The sequence below is a fragment of the Saccopteryx bilineata genome, chromosome 4 (genome assembly GCF_036850765.1).
Source record: "Saccopteryx bilineata isolate mSacBil1 chromosome 4, mSacBil1_pri_phased_curated, whole genome shotgun sequence".
In the NCBI taxonomy this organism is placed as follows: Eukaryota; Metazoa; Chordata; class Mammalia; order Chiroptera; family Emballonuridae; genus Saccopteryx; species Saccopteryx bilineata.
Genome location: NC_089493.1, coordinates 295638065 through 295663823, shown reverse-complemented (window position 1 = coordinate 295663823; position 25759 = coordinate 295638065).

Here is a 25759-nt window from a genome sequence, read left to right as displayed (position 1 = left end):
ACAACCAAGCTGTTTTTAGCACCTGAGGCAGAGGCTCCATGAAGCCATCCTCAGTGCCTGGGGCTGATGTGCTCAAACCAATCAAGCCATGGCTGTGGGAGGGGAAGAGAGAAGGAGAGAGGGGGAGAGGGGGTGGGGTGGAGAAGCAGATGGTCACTTCTCCTGGGTGCTCTAACCAGGAATTGAACCTGGGACATCCACACGTTGGGCCCCTGCTCTAGAGCTAAGCCAATTGGCCAGGCAGGGCCTACAAGCACTTCTTATGTAACTATCCAGACATGTTTTGTGTATGGTGTCTGTCTCTTCTCTCTGTCTCATCTCGGTCTCTGTCTCTGATCTTTCTCTCTTCCATCCTTGGCATCTTTACACTAGTGGGTGTATCATGTCCAGAGTTTTATGCCTTCAACAATATCTCTTAAAAATTGCTTAATATCAGAGCCCTTATACATCCACCTCATTTTTTTTTTTTTTGTATTTTTCTGAAGCTGGAAACGGGGAGAGACAGTCAGACAGACTCCCACATGCGCCCGACGGGGATCCACCCGGCACGCCCACCAGGGGGCGACGCTCTGCCCCTCCAGGGCACCACTCTGCCGTGACCAGAGCCACTCCAGCGCCTGGGGCAGAGGCCAAGGAGCCATCCCCAGCGCCCGGGCCATCTTTTGCTCCAATGGAGCCTCGGCTGTGGGAGGGGAAGAGAGAGACAGAGAGGAAGGAGAGGGGGAGGGGTGGAGAAGCAGATGGACACCTCTCCTGTGTGCCCTGGCCGGGAATCGAACCCGGGTCCCCCGCACGCCAGGCCGACGCTCTACCACTGAGCCAACCGGCCAGGGCCCCACCTCATTTTAAAAAGTGGCTTTTTAATATTCTCATATGGAAGCTCTGGAATACAATGAGCTCTTACCCATTGGCTGGGAAACATTAATTCCCATTTTTGCTGCTACAAACAACGACCAAACACTCACGCTGGGCAAACATCTTGACTCAGATTTGAGATTATGTCCAGGACAAATGCTTGAAGTGAGAGCTCCCGGTTCAGTGCTTTTTTTTTTTTTCTTTTACATTTAAAAATTTTTGTAGTTATTTCATAATTTCCTTCCAAAGAGGTTGTACCAACATGTGAGCAGCCACAGTGTGTGCAGGCGTCTGTGTCTGTCCGTCCTTTCAAACCTACTGTCCTGTCCGTCTTCTCACTCTGTTGGTCTGACGGGGGACACAGGGTCCCCTTGTGTGCCTGTGATCGACGGGAGATTGTCCTCCTTACATGCTTACAAACCCCCTTGAATTTCTCTACTTGTAAACTCCTTGTTCTTCTTGTCCTTTGTAAGCTTTATTTTGCTATTGAGTTCTTAGCCAAACTCTTAGATTTAAGAGGAATTTTTAGCCTAGGCTTTGTTATATACGTAGTGAATGTTCTTTTTTTTTAGAAAGAAATTTTCCATTGATTTGAGAGGGGGGAGGGAAGTGAGAGAGAGAGAGAGAGAGAGAGAGAAGCGTCAACTCGTTTCACTTAATTGTTCCACTCAGTAGCGCTCTCACTGATTGCTTCTCACACGTGCCCTGACGGGGGGTCAAACCCGTGACCTCTGGTGTGCCAGGTTGACACTTTATCCCCTGAGCTACCCGGCCAAGGGCTGTGAATAGTCTTCCTAATTTACAATTTGTCTTTTGATTTTTGTATCTTTTTTTTTTCCCCCTTGTGGAAATGTACATTTCTTTTCCTATTAAAATTTACCAATCTTTTTTTTTTTTTCTCACGTCTCGGGTCTGAGTCTCTCTCTTAGAAAGCTTCCCCTTTCCAAGATTATAGCATTTCCCCCATTTTCTAGTTTCTAATTGTTTGATTTCTTTTTGTTTTACTTTTGTTTTCTTTCTTTTTTTTTTTTACTTTAACCTTTTTGCTCTGTCTGGGATTAATTTGATACAAGGAGCGAGGTGGGAGCTCAACCTTGACGAACACACATCAATCTGAACGGCCACCAGAGCTCCTGAAAGCACTTTTGGCGGGGGGGAGATGCAGCCACCCTCTCCCCACTTATTTGCAATAACTCTCAGCTCAGGGCGGCCCAGTGATTCGGATGCAGCAGGCGACCTTCCTTGGCTCACCAGACGCTGAGATTCCGGCTGGTTCTTCTTCTTCTTCTTCTTCTTCTTTTTCTTGCTGGTGTTGTTGTCTTTCAGAAGGGAGAGGAAGTAGCTAGAGGAACCGTTGCCCTGGTCCAGTTCTGGCCAACCAGGCAGAACAAACCGGAGAGGGGAAGTGACAAGAAGCTGGGTAGAAAGTGACTGTCATTCTAGACGGTCTGTCTATTTCTTACCGCGTTGGTTAACCCTGCAGCGCCGTCCAGCCCAGCGGGGAACATCCCCTGTGGTCAGCGCCTTTGACAGCCTGGCTCTGTCTCTCTCACCAGGACGACGGACAAGCCATCTTTATTATTTTATTTTATTTTATTTTATTTTTTTAGAGCGAGAGAGGAAGGGAGAGAGAGACAGACAGAAACAACATCCATCTGCTCCTGTCTGCGCCCCAACTGGGGACCAGAATGGCGAGTTCTGAGCTTCAGGATGGGGCTCTAACCAGCCAGGTCGGCCAGGGCCGCTGTCCTCCTCTCTCTCTCTCTCTCTCTCTCTCTCTCCTCCGCTTGTTTGCATGCGTTCTTCCCGTTGCCTGCAGTGTGTTCTCACTTCTTTGCCCAGCTAGTTCTTCATACTGCGTATCTCAGTCTACAGGTGGCCTCCACCGGGAAGCCTTCCCTGATATCCTAGGCTAGATGCTCTATCGTACCTGCTATTCCCTTCATCGTCTTTATTCAAGACTGAAGGGGTCAGGGTGGGTAAGCCACACACATTCCAGGGGCCTGCTGGCGTGGATGTGGGGCCTGGGGTCGATCCCAAATAAAGAGTTCTCAACATCTGTCTTGCTCCTCGGACCAGGACCAGCTGCATAATTTATGGGGCCCAGAGCAACACAAAACCGAGGGGTCCCTTGCTCAACCAGGACATATTAGAAGACGGTGACAGCATAGCATTAAATCAAATCCTGGGGACCTTCTGGAAGCTGAGACTTCTGAGACTACATAGGGTACACGTCCATTTCAGGAAGTGGAATGTTGGCCCCTCCCCCCCATAAAAGAAGATACATCCATGTCTTAATACATGACCCCTGTGAATGGGACCTTCTCTGGCAAAAGCATCTTTCCAGCTGTAACTACATGTCTCCCGAGATGAAGCAGTCACCTGGGTCACCCAGGTGGACTCGAAATCCAGGGACGTGCTTCCTTATAGACAGACAGGAGAGGAGAAGGCCGTGTGAGCTGGAGGCAGAGAGGGGACAGCTACGGCCACGAGCCGAGGAAAGGCCGCCAGCCGCCAGGACCTGGAAGAAGCCGGATGGACCCTTCTGCCAGCACACTGGCTCCAGCCTGCAGGCCGCCAGAACCGGGAGAGAAGAGATTTCTCTTTCAGCCGCCCCATTGTGGTGATTCATCATGGCAGCCCCAGGGAGCCAGCGTGACTGGGGCGTTCGTTGAGACCACGGGGGAAAAGGAAAGACTCCCTTTTCTTTGGGGGTTAACTGAGCAGGTAGGACTGTGCTCTGAGCTGCCAGGGCCCCTAATGGGCACAGCCTGGCTTCAGATGAAACCAGCCCAGGAAGGCGGAGCCAAGAGGTGAGAAAAGGCAGTGGTTTCTGTTGGAGAACCTGGATCAAACCGTGCCTGAAGCTGGACAGAGCTAGCCCTGAATATTTCAGTTACAGGACTCTAAAAATCCTGAAAAAAAAAAAAAAAACCCAACAAAACCAAAAAGCACTCCCTTCATTCAGTTTAAATTCAGATCGTGTCGCTTGCGATGGAGAGAGTCCTCACTGCTACTCAAATTTCAGACACTTCAGGAAAATGTTATGCAGAGTCCGTGCAAGAAGGCTTGGAAAGGCAGCCAGCCGGGTGGAGCATCTGGGGAAATGCCACAGCGGCAGATAAGGATAAGGAGCAGGAGGCACAAACGAGGAGGCGGGTAGATTCTAACCCAGGGTGTTCTAAATCCGTCTCAGAGCTGACGCTGCCCACGGCCAAGGACCACAGGCACTCCTCCTCGTCTACGTCAGAGCGTGGCGGCGAGGGAGAGGAAGACAGCTTGATGCTACGTCGTGGGGGGGGGGGGGCAAGACACCGAATCTGACTATTCGACACACTTCACACTAGTGGAACCACACAGGTTTTTATTTTTCTTATTATTTTGTGACTGGTACTTTACTTGTCCTCAGGGTTCCCCCATGGTGTCGCCTGTGTTAGGGTTTCCTTCCGCCTGAAGTCTGAGTCCCAGTTCCCCGTGCAGGCGTGTGCCGCGCTTTATTACCCGTTCACCTGTTGAGGAACACCTGGATTGCCTCCACGTCTTGAGTACTGTGGCTGTGGCTGCCATGGGTAGGGATGTGCAGAACGATCACTTTGAGACCCTGTTTTTGTTTTTTTTTTTTTGTATTTTTCTGAAGCTGGAAACGGGGAGAGACAGACAGACTCCCGTGTGCGCCTGACCGGGATCCACCCGGCATGCCCACCAGGGGGCGATGCTCTGCCCCTCCGGGGCGTCGCTCTGCTGCGACCAGAGCCACTCCAGCGCCTGGGGCCAAGGAGCCATCCCCAGTGCCCAGGCCAACTTTGCTCCAATGGAGCCTTGGCTGCGGGAGGGGAAGAGAGAGACAGAGAGGAAGGAGGGGGGGGGGTGGAGAAGCAAATGGGCGCTTCTCCTGTGTGCCCTGGCCGGGAATCGAACCCGGGTCCCCCACACGCCAGGCTGATGCTCCACCGCTGAGCCAACCGGCCAGGGCCGAGACCCTGTTTTTCTATGCCTTTGGGTGCCGACTCGGATGGATGGTTTCTGAATCGTAGAGTCCTTCTATTTTTAATGTTTTCAGGAAACTTGATGCTGTTTTTCATGGCAGCTGTGCCATCTCACAGGCCCACCAACATGCACATCCTCACCGACACTTGGTGTTTCCTGTTTGTTTTTCTCTAACAGTAGCCATCCTATTGGGTGTAAGACAGTATCTCACTGTGCTTTTGACTTGCACTTTTCTGATGATTAGTGCTGCTGAGCAACTTTTTACCTGCTTATTGGTCACCTGTATATCATCTTCAGAGACATGTCTACTCGTGACCTTTGCCCATTCTTTTTCTTTCTTTTTTTTTTTTTGTATTTTTCTGAAGTTGGAAACGGGGAGGTAGTCAGACAGACTCCCGCATGCGCCCGACCGGGATCCACCCGGCATGCCCACCAAGGGGCGATGCTCTGCCCATCTGGGGCGTTGCTGTGTTGCAACTAGAGCCATTCTAGCACCTGAGGCAGAGGCCATGGAGCCATCCTCAGCGCCCGGGCCAACTTTGCTCCAATGAAGCCTTGGCTGTGGGAGGGGAAGAGAGACAGAAAGGAGAGGGGGAGGGGTGGAGAAGCAGATGGGCGCCTCTCCTGTGTCCCTGGCCGGGAATCGAACCCGGGACTTCTGCATGCCAGGCCAACGCTCTACCACTGAGCCAACCGGCCAGGGCTCCTTTGCCCATTCTTAAATTGGGTTTAAAAAATTTTTTTTTTTGTTGAGTTGTAGTGATTATCTATCTATCTATCTATCTATCTATCTATCTATCATCTATCTCTGTATATTTATTCTGGATATTAACCCTTATCGGGCAGATGATTTGCAAGTACTTTCTCCTAGTCTGTAGATTTCCTTTTCATTCTGTTGACTGTGTCCTTTGATGGACCAAAGTTTACAAGTTGATTTAGTTTTGTAAAAAAACCCAAAAAACCCTGCCATCCCCTTTTCCAGAGTGGCTGTCCCATTTTCTGTTTCTGCCAGCGATGTGTGAAGGATCCGTTTCTCTGCATTTTTGTGAGCATTTGGTGCTATCGCTGTGTTTAAAGTTTAGCTCTTCTGGCCTGGCTCATGGGGGCGCAGTGGATAAAGCATCGACCTGGAACGCTGAGGTCGCCAGCTCGAAACCCTGGGCTGGTCTCGTCTCGTCTGGGCGCATATAAGAAGCAACTACTGTGAGCTGATGCTCCCCGCTTCTCCCCAACCCCCTAAAAGTCAATCAAATCTTTAAAAAAAAACAAAGAACTAAAGTTTAGCTATTCTGTTAGCTGTGTGGTGATGTATCAGTCTGTTTTCGATTTGCATTTCATGGCTAGTGAACATATTTCCACATGCTTAGTTGTCATGTGTGTGTGTTCTTTTCTGTGAAGTGTCTGGTCATACTTTTTACCCACTTTCTAATTATTTTTTTATTTTTATTGTTGAGTTTTGAAAGTTTTCAAAAGTACTTTCTAGAGATCAGTGCTTTGCTGGTTACACAGTTTACAAATATTCTCTCCCAGTCTGTAGTGTGCGGATTCATCCTTTTAACAAGGTTTTTCATGTTTTTAATTTTCATGAGGTTGAATTTATCAAATTTTCCTTGCTTTTTGTGTCCTGTTTAACAGTTCTATTATACACCCCCCCCCTTTTCTTTTAGAAAATCATCACTTCCTTTATTTATTTATTTATTTATTTATTTATTTTAGTGAGAGCAAGAGAAGCAGGCAGACAGACAGGAAGGCAGGGAGATGAGAAGCATCAGCTCTTTGTTGTGGCACTTTTTAGTTGTTCATTGATTGCTTCTCATATGTGCTTTGACCGGGGAGCCCCAGCTGAGGCAGCTCCCTTGCTCAAGCCAGCGACCTTGGGCTCAAAGCCAGCGACCTTGGGGTCTCGAGCCTGGGTCCTCAGCGTCCCGGGCTCATGCTCTATCCACTGCGCCACCGCCTGGACAGGCTGGTATTTCATGAGAGTTTTGTTCAGCCTGTGTGGTCTGGTGGCGGGAGGGCTGACAAGGGTCTGGCCGGTCAGAACACTGCCTCCTGGGCTAGAGCGCTGGGTTCAGGGAGGTCAGGTCAGCGAGCTGGACCATTCAGCATGTTTCCTGAGGCTTTTGCAAGAGCCACGGGGAAGGCTGCTGTTTCCTTTGCCAGGTGGAGACAGACTTTCTGAGAAGACGAGCAGGACCACGCCATGGCCAGGAAGACGGAGTTTCCGTCCGGCCGTGTGCGCCCTGAATCCAGCCAGGTGTGTCTGACGCTGGCTCCCTGCTGACATTTCAGTGATAAAGGGCCGTAAACCCACCTCCCTGCTGCCCCTTGCCCAGCTGGCTTAAGTCAGGACGATGAGACAGACACCTACCTAGTCAAGAGCGCTAGAACGTTGCGCTGAGTGAAACAAGTAAATCAGGAAAAGGTAACAACCGTACGATCTCACACGTTGCTGGGGTAGAAAACGGAGACTTGTGGACCTAGATAAAAGTGAAGTGGTTGCCAGGGGGAGGACAGGAGAGAGGGACAAATATATGGTGACGGAGGGTGATGTGACATCGAGTGACAGGCACACAATGCAGCCAGCAGTTCAAATGCTATAGAGATGTTCACCTGAAACCTGTGTCCTCTTACTGACCAATGTCACCCCATTAAGTTAAATTTATATATATATATATATTTTTAAGTGAGAGCAGGGGAGATAGTGAGACAGACCCCTCCATGTGTCCCAATCGGGGTCCACCCGGCAGCCCCATCTGGAGCTGACGCTCGCAGCTACGCTGTCCTCAGCGCCTGAGGCTGACGCTCGAACCAGCCGAGCCACTGGCTGCAGGAGGGGCAGAGGGAGAGGAGGAGCGAGGGTGGTGGAGAGAAGCAGATGGTCACTTCTCCTGTGTGCCCTGGCCGGGGATCGAGCCGGGGACTGAACCGGGGACATCTGCATGCTGGGCTGATGCTCTACCCACTGAGCCAACTAGCCAGGGCCTAATTAAAAAAAATTTTTTTTAAGTGGGTGTGCTATGGACGTGTGTCCCGGTCTGTAGGTACGGTCCCTCCTTTCTCCCCTTCGTTCCCTTTCTCGGTTCCCCGTGGTCTGCTTTCTGCCCCCTCAACACCGCCGAAAGGGGGCCCCCTGACAAAAACTTCATGATCTCTTTCTAGCCCTTCCTGCGCTGACCCTCTTGGCCACAGTCCAATGACAGTCCGATGACACCCTCCTCCTCTTTCCTCTTTCCTGTGACCCTCGGGACTGTATTTCACACGTCAGACGGCATGACCGGCTTCGTCACCCAAGGTCTATCGTCACCTGGAGCTGAAGCCCTCTGTTGTCTTCACACACAGTGCAGTGTACACCCTCCCCGTAACTGTGGATGCGTGTATTTGGATGTTAGGACCCCAGACCCGAGCCTGGCTTGTCCGCTCATAAACTGTACGTGCTAATATGTATATTAACGGTGCTCAAAGTGGCAGTTGATTTCTGCTACCCCTGAAAGGTGGCTCTTGTGAGCAGGTAATCAGCCCAGACTTCTTCACAAGAACGTGTGGGGGTGTTTTTGATTGTTGTTTTTTTTTTTTTTTTTTTTTTTTACAGGGACAGAGAGAGAGTCAGATAGAAGGATAGATAGGGACAGACAGATAGGAACGGAGAGAGATGAGAAGCATCAATCATCAGTTTTTCGTTGCGACACCATAGTTGTTCATTGATTGCTTTCTCATATGTGCCTTGACCGCGGGCCTTCAGCAGACTGAGTGACCCCTTGCTCGAGCCAGCGACCTTGGGTCTAAGCTGGTGAGCTTTTTTTTTTTTTGCTCAAGCCAGATGAGCCCACGCTCAAGCTGGCAACCCCGGGGTCTCGAACCTGGGTCCTTCCGCATCCCAGTCCGACGCTCTATCCACTGTGCCACTGCCTGGTCAGGCTGTTGGTTTTTTTTGTTTTGTTTTTTTTTAATCCAACCAATTTAGGACCTCTGGCTGCAGATGAGCCGTCCCTTGCTGTCGGAGACCTGATCCACCCTCTCCCAACACGTCAACCGATAGGCAAAGGTCAGGCAGCGCCAATGTAACTATCTCAGACAGCAAGGAACATGAGTGATCCCACTCAGTGAGGACTTCCAAGGGAGCAGCTCCCCAGGCTTAGCAAACCCGCCGGCTCAGCGTCATCTCTGAGAACCTTCCCGTTGCCACCCTCAGACTCGTGTCCCCCCAAGGCCCCCAGGTGGCTCGAGTTTTAGGCGTCACTGGGACAGGCTGCTGGGATAGCTATACTATACACACATATGTATATATTTTTATATATGTTTTTTAAAAATATATATATTTAAGCTCCTCCCATCAAGAGATATAGTCATTTCTCCACCTAACAGGAGTTAGCCAGGGTACACGCTGTGGTCAATGGGACGGTTTGTAAGGAGACATGCGAAGACACTTGAAAAGTGTCCGTACATTGGAGCTCCCCCCACCCCCTTGCTGTTTGGAACTTGAGACGCTATTTTATAAAGTGGGCGTAGTTCCTTGATGAAATAGAAAGGAGCCCCCCCGCCCCCTCCCCCCACTAACTCTCTCTATACCGGGGGTGGTCAACCTTTTTTATCCCTACCGCCCACTTCTGTATCTCTGTGAGTAGTAACATTTTCTAACCGCCCACCGGTTCCACAGTCATGGTGATTTATAAAGTAGGGAAGTAACTTTACTTTATAAAATTTATAAAGCAGAGTCACAGCAAGTTAAAGCATATAATAATAATTACTTACCAAGTACTTTATGTCGGATTTTTGCTAAGTTTGGCAGAATAAAACTTTATAAAACAACTTACTATAGTTAATCTATGTTTTTATTTATACTTTGGTTGCTCCGCTACTGCCCACCATGAAAGCTGGAACGCCCACTAGGGGACGGTAGGGACCAGGTTGACCACCACTGGTCTAGACCAACCAGCTCGCGGATTCTCAGACATGGAGGGAGTCCGTGTTCTATACAGACCACCCAGCTCCGGCTGAGCTAGCCCACAGTGGGAACACCACCTGGCCAACCTACAAGGTCACTGGAAATAATAACTGATTCGGTATGAAGTCACTGGATTTCAGGGCGGGTTTGTCACGCCACAAAGCTAACTGATAGAATCTCACGCAGACACAAGAAGTTACAGTAACAGGAGAGTGGGCCCATCTTGCCATCCTATCTGTTTTTTAGCCCCAAGGAATGTGTTCTTCTGTATCATTGGCTAGAATGGTACTAAGAGTCTATTCCTAACCCCCCCTCACTAGGAAAGGGAAATGGATTGACCACATCTGGCTTGGAAAAAGCCCTGTCCCCCAAATGGGGCTCTGCCCCCAAAACTAGAGGCCCTCTGTCTTTTTTGGCAGGGTCCCACATGGGGGAGGGGCAGTGAATAAAGGAGCAGTCAGTAGGGCTCCTCTGGGCGTCCAGCCGGCTTCTGCGATGGGCAGGCCCCCAGGAATCACATTTCCTGATCGTCCTCATCCTCGGCGCATTTCCTGATCGTCCTCATCCTCGGCTTGGACCAGGGGTGCGCTGCGGATAAGATAGATCCGTGAGAATCCCCTCCCGGGTATTAGAATTGAGAAGGTATGCTGATGCCTGTGTGGTCTAAAGACTGTGACAAATATACTAGGGGTGGGAGGCTGGTTTAACAAGTGTGTGTGTGTGGTGGTGGTGGGGGGTGGAAAGGCAGAGGGAGAGGGAGAGAATGAAGCTAGTTCGTATTTCTCTGTTTTCCAGACCCGGTTTCTCCCGGAACCTGGGGACACTGTTCCTTTTGGCTGCGTGAACCACCTCTGTGATGCTCGTGGTAATTTTCCCTTCATCCGCTTGAATTAGCCCTAATGAGCTCCATTACTCACAATAAAACTGTTTTCCACACACTATTCTCACGCAAAGATGCCCGGCGTTATTCGTAATCAGATAAATGCAAACTGAAATGGCACCCAGACACCGTTTATCACTCAGTGGGTTGGCAAAGCGAGAGAAGGGCCTCACGTCTTCGTCGGTAAGGCTGGAGGGTGGTGGTGGTGGTGGTGGTCAGCCACTGTCATCGTGAGTGGTGTGAGGGCAGGAGGTTGTACGGCCCCCGTGGAGGGCAAGCTGACACCATCCATCCACCTTCGAAATGCACTTAGCCTGTGACCTCCCAGCGGTAAATCCTGGGGATTATTCCACAGATGGACGCACGGCTGTGGGGAGATGAAGAACGTCCAAGGTCATGTGTCGCAGCACCGTCCGTGGTCATCAAAGTTTGGAAACAGCCCGAGTGTTCACCCATGAGGAGCTGGTGTCTCTAACTAGGTCCAAATGAACAAAGTTCTCTAGGCTCTAATAGCAAAGGGGCCTCCAGATGGCTAAGTAAAAAAAAAAAGTCAAGTGCAGAATATTGTACATAGTATGTTATCTTTTGTGTAAGAAAGAAAGGGGGAAGCAGAATGTATGAAAATATGTGTTCTCATTTTCTTATGTTTCGACAGTAAATTTAATCGAGGCAATGTGGAAAGATGGACAAGAGGCTGGGCGATGAATAAACATGGGTATTCCCGAGGAGCAGAGACAGTGGCTGGGGCGGGATGTCCGCCTCTCGATAATCAGTTTTTTTTTTTATGTCATTTTGACTTTTGGAAATATGAGCATATTAAGTGTTCTAAAAAATGGGCCTAAGAGAAAGTCATTTTTCAATTAAAATATTGTATCATTCTATTCTATCCTGTTGGCTCAAGAATTCAGGGCAGTGGGAGGAAAACATGCTATGTTGGAACCCTTAATGCTTGTTTAAAAAAACGCCCAAAGAGGCTCTGGCCGGTTGGCTCAGTGGTAGGGTGTTGGCCTGGCATGTGGAAGTCTCCAGGTTCGATTCCCAGTTATAGCACACAGGAGAGGTGACCATCTGCTTCTCCACACCTCCCCCTCCCACTTCTCTCTTGCTCTTTCTTCTCCTCCCACAGCCATGGCTCAATTGGTTCAAGCACATTGGCCCCGATCGCTGAGGATGGCTCTGTGAAGACTATGCCTCAGGTGCTAAAAATAGCTCAGTTGCGAGCGTGGCCCCAGATGGGGTTTGCAGGGTGGATCCTGGTCAGGGCTCACGTGGGAGTCTGTTTCTCTATTTCCCCTCCTCTCACTTTGAAAAGAAGAGGAAATAAACACCCAAAGAGAATTGACCTGGGATACTTGAAGACCCAGTTCAAGATGCCAAGGTCATCGGCTTGATCGTGGGCTCTCCAGCTTGAACTTGCAGTCACCGGCTTGAGCATGGGATCATAGACATGACCCCATGGTTGCTGGCTTGAACCCAAGGTCGCTGGCTTGAGCCCAAGGTTGCTGGCTTGAGCAAGGGGTCATTGGCTCAGCTTTGAGCTCCACCAATCAAGGAATGTATGAGAAGCAATCAATGAACAACTGGAGGGCCACAACTTTGAGTTGATGCTTCTCATCTCTCTCCCTTCCTGTCTGCCTGTCCCTCTCTAAGACAAGCAAATAACACTCAAACCCAGCTGTTAGAGGGGAGGGGGATTGAGGGACTAGGTGAAAAAGGGGAAGGGGTTAAGAAAAAAAAAACCATAATAAACAAAAAACTCAGACACAGTCTGGTGGTGCCCCGAGGGAAAGGGGGAAGATGGTGACGAGGGGAGACACGGTGACAGGAGGAGAGACTCGGGTTGGTGAACACACAGTGCGATGTACAGACGGTGCATCAGAGGACTGTACACATGAAACCTACAGAGCTGTGTCAACCATCGTCACTCCAATAAATTCAATAATATATATATATTTTTAAAAAGCCACCCAAACCTGGCGTGCACTGATACAAACCCAGGAGCAGATAAGGAACGCAACCAGTGCCCCTGAACTGAGCCGTATGTGTGCTTCTTCTGCACCTGGTATGCGGGTGATGGTAGGACCTCCCTGTCTTACCCGCTGCACCACGTCGGGAAGAAAGGGTTTGGATAGGCACTCCGCTCGCCCGGCTCAGGACTCAGCTGACCGGCCAAGCGTAGACGAGAATTCCAGGACAAAGAGGACTTGTTATATTAAAGAGGCTTCTTTAAACCTGCAGGGATCAATCAGGTAGCCTCTCAGAGAGATGACAAAATCTATCTTCTCCTCCTCATAGGCTCTGGCCGTGGGCACTCTCTGGGTCTAAGAGGGACTGAATAGTGACTGCTTGGGGGTGTTGAGCGGGCGCCCTCTCACGGATGTGGGTGGCAGGGACCAAGGCTTACTCAGTGCTTCGTAGTCGACTCTGGGGTCAGATACTGTTCAAGTGACTGAGTGATCTTGGGCACACAAGTGGCTCTTCTGACTCTGTGAAAGGTGGACAATGCTACCCCCTCTCTCTATGGTTATTATGAGGACTAAATGAGTTAATCCATGAAAAGGTTTAAACAATGCTTAGCACATATGAAGCCCCCAATTTAACGTTAGCGCTAAAAGAAAGAGTAACGATAATTTTATTACTGTGTGACTCAGGCTGAAAGGAATGTTGGCACCCCTCTGTCCCCACCCCTGACCCATTTGGTGCAACTCAGTTGAAGAAGGATTGAGAAGGGGTCTCCGGACATCAACTCTTACTCACGTAAGATAATAAATATAGCCTGACCAGGCGGTGGCCCAATGGATAGAGCATCAACCTGGGACGCTGAGGTCCCAGGTTCAAAACCTTGAGGTCACTGGCTTGGTGCAGGATCATCGATATGAACCCATAGTTGCTGGCTTGAGCCCAAGGTCACTGGCTTGAGCCCAAGGTCGCTGGCTTGAGCAAGGGGTCACTGGTTTGACTGGAGCCCCCATAAAGGCACATATGAGAAGCAATCAATGAACAACTAAAATAACACAACTATGAGTTGATGCTTCCCATCTCTCTACCCCCACTTCTTCTCTTTCTCTAAAAAAAAAACACACACACACACAGAAAGATAAATATAGTTCCAGTAGCTATTATGTAGCTGGCATTGTGCCCCAAGGAGAATAGATTGGTAAGCCAGATACAAGTGCTTCTACCCTTACAGACGTCCTAGGCTACCGGGGAGAGGGACGGGTACACAGATGACAGGATACAGGACAGGGTCGATGATCAGCTCAGCTGAGCATGTCAGTCACAGGTGAGGAAGACCCAGTGTAAACTCCGAACACCGGGAAAGGCTTCCTAGAGTCAGGGGTGGGAATAGCAGGTCCCCACTCTACCCAGTGATGAAACAATCCTTCCTCCTGGAGCCATAGTTGTGATGGGTGTAGTAGCAGCAATAACGATAATAATTAAAACCTATCAATGCCTTTTTTTTTTTTTTGTATTTTTCTGAAGCCGGAAACGGGGAGAGACAGTCAGACTCCCGCTTGCGCCCGACCAGGATCCAGCCGGTACACCCACCAGGGGGCGACGCTCTGCTCACCAGGGGCGACGCTCTGCTCACCAGGGGGCGATGCTCTGCCCCTCCAGGGCGTCACTCTGTTGTGACCAGAGCCACTCTAGCGCCTGGGGCAGAGGCCAAGGAGCCATCCCCAGCGCCCGGGCCATCTTTGCTCCAATGGAGCCTTGGCTGCGGGAGGGGAAGAGAGAGACAGAGAGGAAGGAGAGGGGGAGGGGTGGAGAAGCAGATGGGCGCCTCTCCTGTGTGCCCTGGCCAGGAATCAAACCCGGGACTTCTGCACGCCAGGCCGACGCTCTACCACTGAGCCAACCAGCCAGGGCCTGCCTTTTTTAATATTAACATTTAAACATTTTTTTCATTGATTTGAGAGAGAGAGAGGAACAGAAAGAGAGAGAGAGAGAGACTTCAACTTGTTCTACTTAGTTGTGCACTCGTTGGTTGTGTCTTGTATGCGCCCTGACTGGGGATTGAACCCGTGACCTTGACATGCAGGCACACGCTCTGTCCATTGAGCAACCACCTGGTCAGGCACAATGTATACTTCTTAATACCTTCACCTTTTTCACCAAGCCCCCTAACTCTCTTCCCCCTTTAGCAACTATCAGAATGTTTTCTGTATCTGTGAGCTAGTTTCTGGCTTTTGTTGTTGATTTCATTTTCAATTTTTTATTAAAAAAATTTTTTTTTTAATTTTTTTACAGAGACAGAGAGAGAGTCAGAGAGAGGAACAGATAGGGACAGACAGACAGGAACGGAGAGAGATGAGAAGCATCAATCATTAGTTTTTCATTGTGATACCTTAGTTGTTCATTGATTGCTTTCTCATATGTGCCTTGACCGTGGGCCTTCAGCAGACCGAGTAACCCCTTGCTCGAGCCAGCGACCTTGGGTCCAAGCTGGTGAGCTTTGCTCAAACCAGATGAGCCCGTGCTCAAGCTGGCGACCTTGAAGTCTCGAACCTGGGTCCTCCGCATCCCAGTCCGATGCTCTATCCACTGCGCCACTGCCTGGTCAGGCTAGATTCCACATGTAAGTGAAATCATATGATATTTGTCTTTTTCTTTTTTTTTTTTTTTTTGCATTTTTCTGAAGCTGGAAACAGGGAGAGACAGTCAGACAGACTCCCGCATGCGCCCGACCGGGATCCACCCGGCACGCCCACCAGGGGGCGACGCTCTGCCCACCAGGGGGCGATGCTCTGCCCATCCTGGGCGTCGCCATGTTGCGACCCTCCTGGGTGTCGCCATGTTGCGACCAGAGCCACTCTAGCGCCTGGGGCAGAGGCCACAGAGCCATCCCCAGCGCCCGGGCCATCTTTGCTCCAATGGAGCCTTGGCTGCGGGAGGGGAAGAGAGAGACAGAGAGGAAGGCGCGGCGGAGGGGTGGAGAAGCAAATGGGCGCTTCTCCTATGTGCCCTGGCCGGGAATCGAACCCGGGTCCTCCACATGCTAGGCCGACGCTCTACCGCTGAGCCAACCGGCCAGGGCGATATTTGTCTTTTTCTATCCGACTTATTTCTCTGAACATAATACCTTCCAGGCCCACCCATGTTGATTTCATTCTTTTTTTTATGACTGCGTAATATTTCATTGTATGTATGTACATTGACTTTAAAATATTTTATTTAAATTGATTTTTAGAGAGAGAGAAAGAGGGAGAGAGATACAGAAACATTGATCTATTCCTGTATGTTCCCTGACCAGGGATCAAACTGTCAACCTTTGACTATCTGGACGATGCTCAACTGATGCATCTGGTCAGGGCTGTACCCCTGCTTTTAATCTGCTCACCTACTGATGGGCACTTGCGGTGTTTCCGTATTTGGCTATTGTACATAATACTGCCGTGAACATAGGGGTGCACTGTAGAAAAATGGCCAAGAGATTCAACTGCAGCCTTGAGACGAGTCTTGGGTGCGGACTTCGAATGCCAAGTCCTGCGGGGCAGAATGCTGCCCCAGGGAGCTCTACGAGGATTGTTTAGGAAGCAGCTGATCCCTGTAGCCATTTTCCCACGTGCCTGGGGGGCATGGGGGAGGGGAGGGTCAGTTTTCTCTGCACCTGAATCCACTGTGGACTAACGTGACCCGGGCTCTGCTAATCTGCTTGATGAGCCAAGAGACCAATAAACACGATGAGGCTGCAGAGATCTGGGCTCTGGGTCCTAGAGGCCGGGAGTCCCCTGGACCCACTTTTCTCTCTGTTGTGTCTTTTTTTTTTTTTCCTGTATTTTTCTGAAGCCGGAAACGGGGAGAGACAGTCAGACAGACTCCCGCATGCACCTGACCGGGATCCACCCAGCATGCCCACCAGGGGGCGAAGCTCTGCCTCTCCCGGGCGTCGCTCTGTTGCGACCAGAGCCACTCTAGCGCCTGGGGCAGAGGCCGAGGAGCCATCCCCAGTGCCCGGGCCATCTTTGCTCCAATGGAGCCTCAGCTGCGGGAGGGGAAGAGAGAGACAGAGAGGAAGGAGGGGGGGGTGGAGAAGCAAATGGACGCTTCTCCTGTGTGCCCTGGCTGGGAATGGAACCCAGGACTTCCGCACGCCAGGCCGACGCTCTACCACTGAGCCAACCGGCCAGGGCCTCTCTCTGCTGTGTCTTGTGTGTGTTGTTTCTGACGTCCTGCGGTGCCGTCCTCTCGGGCACGCCCACAGCGGAGCTGGTCTCCACCGTGCACCTATCTTTTCACATTTGTGTTTCGGATTTCTTCGGATTAATACGCAGAAGTGGGATTGCTGGATCATATGAAAGTTCTCTTTCATTTTTTGGAGGACCCCCCCCCCATACTGCTTTCCACAGCGGCTGCCACCAACTTACTCCCCACCAACAGCGCACAGGGGCTCCCTCTCAATGGCTTGTCCCAGGCGAGTCCCATGAGCTCACGGACTCCTTCTCGGTGGGTTACCTCTGTGCTCACACCATGTGGCCTTACTCACCTCACCCTCATCCTGGCCATCAGAGCCTACTTTTGCTTAAAAAGTTGTTTTTTTTTCATCATCATGTTCTTTGTTTTTTGTTTTGTTTTTTTTTTGTTTTGCATTAGTTTTGAATTTTAAATCTTTTGCCTTGAGCTATTATGTATCTCACTGATTTCTTCTTGTTGCCCCTTAATTTGGGGGCTCAAGTTGAATGCCTCCCTCTGCTCACCCCAGCCCTGGTCCTGCCTGAGAAATGGCAGGTGAAGAAGGAAGGCTTCGGACAAAGCTCTCTGTCCCTCCCAGGTCAGGCTTTCTAGGTAGAGAGGCTTCCCTGTTTCTCTTTCCAGATGACATCACGGTGAGGGATGAAGGGGGGGGGGAGAGAAAGAGAAAGTATTCCTTATTCAGTTAACCCTTAGCATCTTGATCTCTAAAATGGGGACCCTGAGATGGCTTCCAGTGTTGCTGCCACTTGGCAGCAGGTCTCACTGAATCTCACAGAAAGAGTCATGCCTGATTTAACTTGCTTTCAATGATTCTGAACACACAGAGGAGAAAGTTCCAGGTGGGGGCCGGTGGGTTTTCAGCGCCACTCTGACACATCTCTCACAGAAAGAGCAGCCGCGACAGCCCCCAATCGAACGAGGAGGCAGCCGCCCTGGGACCCCACAGCCACCACCTGCCCACCCTCGGACCCCAGCTGCAGTCTCTGTGCTGCCACTGCTGCAGGGAGGACCAGGGGACCCTCATGGGAGCATGGCCCCCACTGGGGGTCCCTAACCTTGCCATGTGAGCCCTCCCGGCTTCCTTGTCTCAGTCTCCTTTTCTAGAATTCAGCAAACCAAACAGAACCTTCTCCTGACCTGAATGCTGGGTTGAATTGTGCTGTGTTCATTATGACACAGAGTGTTACCCACAGTGACTTCCTGTTTGTTGCCGGGCGCTGAGAACCCACCCAGTGCCAGAGACCCCGGGGAAGAGGAGGGGACGCAGGACACGCGGCCCCCTCCCTGAAGGAGGGCTCAGTGCAGGGCCTGGGGCAGGTGCCTGACCACAGCACACGGTGGCCACAACCAGCTCCAGCTGTCTGGAGTTAAGACTACAGGACTTCAAGTCACTGGCTGTAGCAACTTCACTTCAGGGTATTGACTGATTCAGGAAAAATGACTGCCTTCTGTTCACAAAAGACCTACCCAGGAATTTCACTGTGGAGTTTTCCAGAGTAGCCCCAAACTGGACATCACTCACGTGGTCATTGAGTGGGACTGGACAAGCACACTGTGGTATATATTCAGGCAGGGCAATAAAAATGAGAACGAACGCTGACATATACAAAAACTACAGATGAGTCTTACTGACACAGAGAGTTAAAATATTCAGAAACCGCGTGGTGTATAGTTATATTAAGTTCAAGAACAGGCAAGATGAGGCCCTGGCAGGTGGATTCAGCAGTAGAGCGTCGGCCCGGTGTGTGGAAGTCCCAAGTTTGATTCCTGGCCAGGGCACACAGGAGAAGCGCCCATCTGCTTCTCCACCCCTCCCCCTCTCCTTCCTCTCTGTCTCTCTCTTCCCCTCCCGCAGCCAAGGCTCCATTGGAGCAAAGTTGGCCCGGGCGCTGGGGATGGCTCTGTGGCCTCTGCCTCAGGCGCTAGAATGGCTCTGGTTGCAACAGAGCGATGCCCCAGATGGGTAGAACATCGCCCCCTGGTGGGCATGCCAGGTGGATCCCGGTTGGGCGCATGTGGGAGTCTATCTCTCTGTCTTCTCCCTGCTTCTCATTTTGGAAAAATACAAAAAAAAAAAAGAGAGAGAGAGAGAAGAAGAAGAAGAAGAAGAAGAAGAAGAAGAAGAAGAAGAAGAAGAAGAAGAAGAAGAAGAAGAAAGATGAATCTATGGTCTTAGCTAAAAAAAAAAGGAAAAAAGCTCTCATACCGCAACGGTGGACAGAACTTGAAAGCATTATTCGAAGTGAAATGAGCCAGCGCTGTGGATGAAATGTCTGTTCCTCCCTTCCCCCACCCCATTCATCTGTTGAAGCCCTAATTCCCACTGGGATGGTCCATGGAGGAGGGGCCTTTGGGTAATTAGGTTCAGATGAGGTCACGAGGGTGGGGCCCCTGTGATGAGATTAACAAACACCCTTATCTTTAAAAAGAGAGACCCAAGACTCTCCCCTCTCTCTCTCTCTCCAAAAAAAAAAAGGCCATGTGAAGAAATGACCGGGAACAGAGGTCCCATCAAGAACCTGATCATACCGACATCGTGATCTTAGATTTCTAGCCTCCAAAACCCCGAGAAACAAATTTTTGTTGTTTCAGTCACCTGGTCTGTGGGACAGCCGCCTGAATGGGCTAAGTCAGACCACCGGTCATGAGAAGATAAATCCGGTGCAGTTCAACTCCGCTGAGTTCCCTAGCAATCGTCAAGTTCATAGACACAGAGGAGAAACATGGTAGCCAGGAAACGGGGCCGGCGGGGCGTGGAGCGTTGTTTAAGCCAGGGGTAGAGAGTTTCAGTTTTGCAAGATGAAAAGAGCCCTGGATGTGGGCTGCACGCAGCGTGAACGTACATAACACTACTGTACTTAACCACAATGAGATGTCACCTCACACCTGTTCGAGTGGCTGTCGTCCCAAAACATAAGAGATGGTAAGCGAGGATGTGGTGGGAAGGGAACCCTGGGGCGCCGCTCAAGGGCCCGGAGTTTGGGGCAGCCACGCTGGACACGACACAGGGGGTCCCTCAGAGAATTAAAAGCAGAACTACCACAGGACCCAGCGGTCCCATTTCTGGGTCCATATCCAAAGGAAATGAAACTACCATCTGGCAGAGGTAGCTGCACCTCCACGTTCATCGCGTCATTATTTACAGCGGCCAGGACACGGGAACAAGCTCAGTGTCCGCCGATGGGTGAATGGATAAACAGAATGTGGGATCTATACACAGCGGAATATTGTTCAGCCGTAAAAAAGAAGAAAACCCTGCCGTTTGTGACAACCTGGATAGACCTCGAGGGCATTGCGCTCAGTGAAATAAGGCACACAGAGAGGGACAAATCCTGTGTGATCTCATTCATCTGTGGAATCTAAAAAAGCCAAACTCATAGACGCAGGAGAGTAGATTAGGGCCCGAGAGGATTGGGGGGCAGTGCTGAGTGAAATAGTCAAAGCTGCAAACCTCCAGTTATAAGATAAGTTCTGGGGGTGTAATGTGTAGTATAGTCAATAATACCGTGCAATGTCTCTTTCTTTTTATTTATTTATTTTTTATTTTTCTATTTTTCTGAAGTTGGAAATGGGGAGGCAGTCAGACAGACTCCCACATGTGCCCGACTGGGATCCACCCAGCATGCCCACCAGGGGGCGATGCTCCGCCCATCTGGGGTGTCGCTCTGTTGCAACCAGAGCCATTCTAGCTCCTGAGGCAGAGGCCATGGAGCCATCCCCAGCGCCCAGGCCAACTTTGCTCCAATGGAGCCTTGGCTGAGGGAGGGGAAGAGAGAGACAGAGAGGAAGGAGAGGGGGAGGGGTGGAGAAGCAGATGGGCGCTTCTTCTGTGTGCCCTGGCCGGGAATTGAACCCAGGACTCCTGCACGCCAGGGTGACGCTCTACTACTGAGCCAACCAGCCAGGGCTGCAATGTCTCTTTCCTTCCTTCCTTCCTTCCTTCCTTCCTTCCTTCCTTCCTTCCTTCCTTCCTTCCTCCCTCCCTCCCTCCCTCCCTCTCTTCCTCCCTCCTTTCCTTCATTTCTTTTTTTAAGTGAAGGCAAGGGAGATAGAGAGACAGATGCCCGCATTTGCTCTGACAGGAATCCACCTGGCAACACCCATCTGGAGTCCAAAGCTCGAATCAACTGAGCTATCCTTAGCGCCCGAGGGCGACTCGAAGGGAATTAGAGTCCCTTGGCTACTAGAAGGGAAGAGAGAGAGAAGGGGGAGAAGGAAGAGAGAGAAGCAGATGGTCGCTTCTCCTGCGTGCCCTGACTGGGGATCAAACCTGGGATGTCCGTACACCGAGCCGATGCTCTATCCTCTGAGTCAACCAGCCAGGGCCAACTGTGCAGTATTTTTCAACCACTAATCTGTGGACTGGTTCTGGTCTGCCAGAAATTTTGTGCTGGTCTGTAACAGAGTTAACCACCTTGATGTTTTATGAAGATTATAAACACACACAAAACTTCTGTCAGACCATCACGGGTCCACTGACAGGCGGTTGCAAACCACTGCTGTATTGTATATTTGAAAGTTGCTAAAGGAGTAGATCTTGAAAGATCTCATCCCAGAAAAAAGAAAGGATTAAGATGGTACATTTGGTTACATATATTATGTTACATATAACTTATTACATGTTTTTGTTACAAATATTATGCCACAATTTAAAAACATTGTGTTACATATATGATGCTACATAAGTGACATATTATGTAGTATTTGATGTAAATTTTATCTTACAGATATTATGTCAGAACTCAAAAAATTTTTTTAAATGAAATAAACTTGATTTATGATGATACAAATTAGAGAGTGTCTCCCTCTGAAGGGGTTATTTTCTAGGAAAGGGTACAAGGGAGTTTTCTGGGGAGCTAGAACTTTTCTATATTTTGATCTGGTGGAAGGTACATCGATGTAGATATATGTAAAAACATATTCTGGCCCTGGCCGGTTGGCTCAGTGGTAGAGCATCGGCCTGGCGTGCAGGAGTCCCAGGTTTGATTCCCGGCCAGGGCACACAGAAGCGCCCATCTGCTTCTCCACCCCTCCCCCTCTCCTTCCTCTCTGTCTCTCTCTTCCCCTCCCGCAGCGAGACTCCATTGGAGCAAAGATGGCCCGGGCGCTGAGGATGGCTCCATGGCCTCTGCCTCAGGTGCTAGAATGGCTCTGGTTGCAACAGAGCAATGCCCCAGATGGGCCGAGCATCGCCCCCTGGTGGGCATGCCAGGTGGATCCTGGTTGGGCGCATGCGGGAGTCTGTCTGACTGCCTCCCTGTTTCCAACTTCAGAAAAATACAAAACAAACCATATTCTACTGTAGGCTTAAAATTAATCCACCTTATTGTATATAGTGTGTTATATTGCAACACACACAAAATTAGCGATATCTGGTTACCTTTTCTAGTCCAGTTGTTCTAGGCAGGAGTGTTCTCATCTTACCAGAATATGTTTCCCAAGGGATGTAATTCAAAAAGCGGTTGTGGTTAAAGCACGGCTCTGGACTCAGAAGACCTGGGTAGAAGTCAGAGCCCAGCCAGTTTCTAACACGGAACCCAGGAGAAGTTACTCAGCCTCACTGTAGCTCAGTTTCCTCACCCGTGTATAACACAGAAATCGTACAGTCACCACGTGAGACACCCGCACGTGGAAAGGGTTTATTTAGTGTGGGTTCTGGTTCGATGTTAGCATCCAATCAATTGTGGGTTTTTCATTCATTTACTTTATTATTATTTTTTTATCGAGGTAAAGTATATAAAACAAAGTGTACCGTTTTTCATCCCGCCATTTTAAACTGTACGGTTCAAAGGCATTAAGGACGTTGACGTTGTTGGACAGTCATCACCACCATCCATCCCCAGAACTTTTTCGTCTTCTCAGATGGAAATTCTGTACCCATTAATTCATTCGCTCCACTTTCCATGTGGTTAAAATGCACACAACCAAAAGTTACTACCTTAACTATCTTAAAAGTTCAATGGTATACAGTACATTCATAACCACCGTTCATCTCCAGATCTCTTTTCATTTTGCAAAACCGAAACTCAGTATCCCATTAAATCAGTGGTCCCCAACCTCCGGGCCACGGACCGGTACCGGTCCGTGGGCCATTTGGTACCGGTCCGCAGAGAAAGAATAAATAACTTACATTATTTCCGTTTTATTTATATTTAAATCTGAACGATGTTTTATTTTTAAAAAATGACCAGATTCCCTCTGTTACATCTAAGACTCACTCTTGACGCTTGTCTCGGTCACGTGATACATTTATCCGTCCCACCCTAAAGGCTGGCCTATGAAAAGATTTTCTGACATTAAAATGTTCTGTGGCCCCAAAAAAAGGGTTGAGGACCACTGCACTAAATGACAACTCCCCGTTCTTCCCAACCACTAGTCTACTTTCTGTCTCTATGAACTTGAATACTCTAGATACAGCATAGAAGTGGAACTATACAAGGTTAGTCTTTTTGTAACTGGCTTATTTCATTTAGCATAATGTTCTCAAGGTTCATCCACTTTGTAGCTTATGTAACAGTCTCTTTCCTTTTAGGAATGAATAACATTCCATTGTATGCGTATACCACATTTTACTTATCCGTTCTTCTGTGGATGGGCTGCGTCCCCATTGTAACCACTGTGAACAAGGCTGCTATGACATTGGTGTACAAATATTTCTTCAAGATCCTGCTTTCACACAATTTTTTCATTTTCAACCTATTTGTGTCTTTGGATCTAAACTAATCCTCTTGTAGACAGTATAGAGTTGGATCATATTTTTAAAAATCCCTTCTGCAGCCTGACCAGTGGTGACACAGTGGATAGAGTGTTGACCCGAGACATTGAGGTCCCAGGTTCGAAATTCTGAGGTTTCCAAGAGTGGGCTCACCAGTTTGAGCGTGGAATGGCCAGCTTGAGCATGGGATCATAGACATGACCTGATGGTCACTGGCTTGAGGCCGAAGGTTGCTGGCTTGAAGCCCAAGGTCTCTGGCTTGAGCAAGGGATCACTGGCTCAGCTGGAGCCCCCTGGTCAAGGCATGTATGAGAAGCAATCGATGAATAACTAAGGTGCTGCAAACTATGAGTTGATGCTTCTCATTTCTCTACCCCTTCCTGTATGTCTCCCCCACACACACACACACTTTTCTCTTTTTCTCTCTTGTTAAAAATAAAATAGAGTAAAATAAAATAAAAATCCATGCTGCCAATTTCTGTCTTTTGAATGGGGAGTTTACACTGAAAGAAATCACTGATAAGAAGGGACTTCTGTCATTTTGCTAATTATTCTTTTATGCCATTAATAGCTTTTTTATTCCTCATTTGCTGCATGACTGTCTTCTTTATGTTTGGCTGATTTTTTTCCCCGTAAAACACTTAAATTCCCTACTTATTTCCTTTTGTGTAGTCTATAGCTGTTTTCTTTGTGGTTATCCTGGGCATTACAAATTAGCATGCTAAAGTTAAATAGCCCTAGTTTGTATTTGTGCTAGCTTAACTTGCACGTACAACCTACCAATCTGCTCTTGTATAGTTCTGTTCTCACCTCTTTCAGTGACAGATGTCACAGAATGACATCTTGATACATGACGTGTTCAAAAACATAAACGAATGTTTCTTTTCTAATGATGTGTTAATCTTTTAACTTATGTAGAAGACAAAATGTGGAGTTACAAACCAAAGTTACAATAACACTAGTTAATAATTCTTTCATTAAAATAAGTGTATTTGTCTCTTAACTCATGTAGAAAACAGAAAAGGGGAGGTTACAAACCATTTCTATGATAACATTAGCTTTTATAATTACCCATATGTTTGCTTTCACTAAGATCTTTATTTCTTCGTATGGCTTTGGGTTACTGTGTAATGCCCTTTCGTTTCAACCTGTAGGACTCCCTTTAGCATTTCTTGCAGGGAAGGCTTAGTGGTAAAAAGTCCCTAAACTTTTATTTAGAAGTTTCTTCATTTTTTCCCCCCCTCACAATCTGAAGGACAGTTGTGCTGGTTACAGGAGTCTTGATTGACAGTTTTTTGTTTTGTTTTAGCACTTTGAATATATCAGTCTACTGCCTTCTGGCCTCCAAAGTTTCTATTTTCTATTCATGTCTATAATCAAATGTGGATAGTTTTCAGCATTAATTCTTTGAAAAATCTTCTGCCATGTTTGTCTCTCTTCTTCTTTTGGGACTCCCACAGTGCAGATGTTGTGCAGATGTTGATTTACTTGATGGTATCCCACTGGTCCCTTGGTCTCTGTTCACTTTTTCAATCTTTTTTTCTTTCTGTTCCTCTGTAATTTCAATCATCTTATCTTCAGGTCCACGAACTTTTTTCACCTATATCCTCAAATATGCCTTTGAATATTCCTTTAGTGGATTTTAAATTTCAATTATTGTACTTTTCAGCTCTAGAATTTGTTTTGTTTCTTTTTAGTTTTTTTTCTCTTTTTTTTTTTGACATTTTCTTGACTTTCTCCATGTCTTCCTTTAGTTCTTTGAGCATCTTTAAGTATCTCTTTTTTAAAATCTTTGTCTAGTAGATTCTCCACATGGTGTTTCACTGGGACAGTTTCTGCTGGATATTTTTTCCTTTGAATGGGCCCTGTTTTTCTGTTCTTAATGTTAAGTTTTAATTATTAGCAGTAACAGTTTTAGAGTGACTTTGAGAATCGCTTAACTTTTTCAAATTTCTGTTTCTTCCTATGTGAGATAAGAATGATGACATTTAAAAATTCTGATAATTTTTTTTTTTTTTTGCAAGGGAGACAGACAGACATAGACAAGGACAGGAAGAGAGAGAGAGAGATGAAAAGCATCATCCTATAGTTGTGGCACCTTAGTTGTTCATTGTTGCTTCTCATATGTGCCTTGACTGGGGGCTCCAGCCGGGGCAGTGACCCCTTGCTCAAGTCAGTGACC